Here is a 3,429-nt window from a genome sequence, read left to right as displayed (position 1 = left end):
GGGGCCGGTCCATCTGCACCAACCCGTCACAATGTGCCAACTGCAGCCAATGTGCAAATTCGCTGTTCGACCCAACATGTCCAGACCCACACGGTGCTCCCCCCCCCGCCCCCCCCCCCCCCCCCCCCCACACAACAACAACAACAACACCAACACTTGTCCCGCTCCCTCCTCTCCCGTCGCCTGTAAAATATTCCGCTCGCAGACGGGCTGAAGTGCATTCATCGCGGGAGGCAATGAGCAGGTCTCTCGTTTTGAAAACGTACAGGAAAATAAAACCACAATTGATTTTCATGTCATGTCCTGAGTACAGATGCTTGAACTGTTCTGATCTGCGAGAGAGAGGGGTGGGGGGGGGGGGGGGGGGGGGGAGAGAGAGAGAGAGAGAGAGGAAGGGGGGGGGTGGTAGATGGAAGAAAGAGGGCAATCACCCAGTGGAAACAGATACAATTCTCCATCCAGTCAGTGGCCCTCAGACCAAAATGTGACACTAAAAATCAAGCCGGTGCGGATTAGAATATTAAAATGTTGCTAAATTACCTCCCCCCACCTTCTTCAAACCCCAAAAAATAAAACAATCGCACGTTGAAACTGACACGAAATTGATCACAAAATGAAATCAAATGAAAGCGCCTTACCTCAGAGAGATCAGGTCAGTTTCTGGCACAACTGAACCGATAGAGCAGTCAGCAAAGCCCCCTCATTAACAACTGCACGGGATGCTTTCTACCTCTCCCTCCCTCTCTCGGTGGCGATATGCTGGAATGTCTTCACACAGCAGCCGAGCCGAGGAGCTGCATCTTGCGCTTGTTTTATTTATTTATTTTTATTTCGTTTTAAATTCCGCCCAGGGAACGAGCCCGCACTTCGCAGCCTCCGAGCCGAGGGAGGGGGGGGGGGGGGTTCTTCAGTGCGAGAGGGCTGGAGGAGAAGAGTGAGACGGAGAGAGATGAGGGGAGCTCCAAGAAAGAGGAGGGAGGGAGGTCCACACCGGCTCTCCTCCCACACACACAGTCACACACACACTCACATAATCTCTCACACACACACACTCACACACACACACTCACACAAAATAACACACACTCATAATCTCACACACACACAATCACACACACTCACAGTCACACACTCACAGTCACACACACTCACAGTCACACAATCACACACTCACATAATCTCATACACACACATTCACACACACACAATCACACACACACACACACACAATCACACACACACAGTCACACACACACTCACATAATCTCACACACACACACACACTCAATCACACACAGACACTCACACACAATCACACACACTCATAATCTCACACACACACAATCACACACACTCACAGTCACACAATCACACACTCAGTCACACACACTCACAGTCACACAATCACACACTCAGATAATCTCATACACACACATTCACACACACACACACTCAGTCACACACACAAAATCACAGTCACACAATCACATACACAGTGACACACACAATCACACACACGAACACACACAATCACACACAGTCAAACTCACGCACACAGTCACACACTCGCAATCACACACAGTAATACACACAATCACACACACAGTCTGACACATACACACACACAGTCACATTCACAATCACACACACAGTCTGATACACACACAGTCACACACTCACAATCACACACACAGTCTGACACACACACACTCACAGTCACACACACACTCACAAGCAGACACGCACACACTCACTCACAAACACAATCACACACACGCACATCAGCATGTGAAGATTTGCTGGTGGAAGTTGCCCGGTGAGCCGGGCCATGGGGACTAACCTGGGGTTGTATCCGCCAGTCAGGATGGAGCAGCAGCTCTGCTGCCTTCATCTATCTTCCTCAATGCTCTGAAATTGGGCTCAACTGCCTGAGCCAATGAAAGTGGACCCCCCCTTCCAGGGAGTCTGGATTCAGGAAGATACAAAAGGAGCAAAACACGTTGATGAATTCACACACTCGCCAAATGTACAAGCGAGAAGGGAAAGTCTCTTAGACAAGTGGAGGAGAAAATGGGACAAGTTCTGATTGCGGGGGGGGGGGGGGGGGGGGGCAAGCTGGCTGGGCGAGCTAGGGACCACGAATAGGAATTTTGCTTTGGCAAGGGGATTTCCTTCAGCATCCGTTCACATTCAACAAGCTCTCGCTCTCTCTCTCTTTCTCTTACTCTCTCTCCTCTTTCTTTCTCCCTCTCTCCTCTTCCTCGCTCTCGCTCCTCTTTCTCTCTCTCTCTCTCTCTCCTCTTTCTTTCTCTCTCTCTCCTCTTCCTCTCTCTCTCTCCTCTTTCTCTCCCTCTCTCTCTCTCCTCTTCCTCTCTCCTCTTTCTCTCACACACACACATTGCAACCTTCACTCACTCAACCCAGGGCGAGCTTCCCGACCGGATTGGGACCGCGCACAGTCACAGAGGGTCTCTCTGAACTCACACCCGTTAAAAGTGTCTCGCCCTGAACTTCCAGCGCAGGTTTGATGCTGAGCCCAATAACCTGCCTTGTCTGAATCTGCTTCCCCGGCGATGCTGATTCACGCGGTGCCAATTTGGAATTTTTATTCATGCATTCATTCCCGTTGCAGGAGATCCTTCACCCCCCCGCCCCCCCCTCCCCCAGCCAACACACAAAGCAGCGGGCACCCAGCCAGACAGTCCTCAAATGGAAGTGAATCCACATTTTGTTTCCAAATGGGAGAGAGAATCCTCCCATTCTGGTCAGCTCTGTGCTGTCAGGTTTACTGAACATGGGTTCCGAGAGCCCTGCTACTTGTATAAAGACAAAAAACAGCAAATGCTGGGTAAACTCAGCAGGTATGGCAGCATCTGTAGAGAGAGAACCACAGAGTGGACAGCTCAAGCCCCATACAAATCGACGATACGACCATAGTGGGCCGGATCTCGAATAACGACGAGTCCGAATACAGGAGGGAGATAGAGAATCTAGTGGAGTGGTGTAGCGACAACAATCTCTCCCTCAATGCCAGCAAAACTAAAGAGCTGGTCATTGACTTCAGGAAGCAAAGTACTGTACACACCCCTGTCAGCATCAACGGGGCCGAGGTGGAGATGGTTAGCAGTTTCAAATTCCTAGGGGTGCACATCTCCAAAAATCTGTCGTGGTCCACCCCTACCACCAAGAAAGCACAACAGCGCCTATACTTCCTCAGGAAACTAAGGAAATTTGGCATGTCCACATTAACCCTTACCATCTTTTACAGATGATGTGGAGATGCCGGCGTTGGACTGGGGTGAGCACAGTACGAAGTCTTACAACACCAGGTTAAAGTCCAACAGGTTTGTTTCGATGTCACTAGCTTTCGGAGCGCTGCTCCTTCCTCAGGTGAATGATGCAACTTTTACAGATGCACCATAGAAAGCA

This window comes from Scyliorhinus torazame, chromosome 10, assembly GCF_047496885.1.
Source record: "Scyliorhinus torazame isolate Kashiwa2021f chromosome 10, sScyTor2.1, whole genome shotgun sequence".
In the NCBI taxonomy this organism is placed as follows: Eukaryota; Metazoa; Chordata; class Chondrichthyes; order Carcharhiniformes; family Scyliorhinidae; genus Scyliorhinus; species Scyliorhinus torazame.
The sequence above is the reverse complement of the archived record's forward strand: the minus strand, read 5'-3'. Positions refer to the sequence as shown.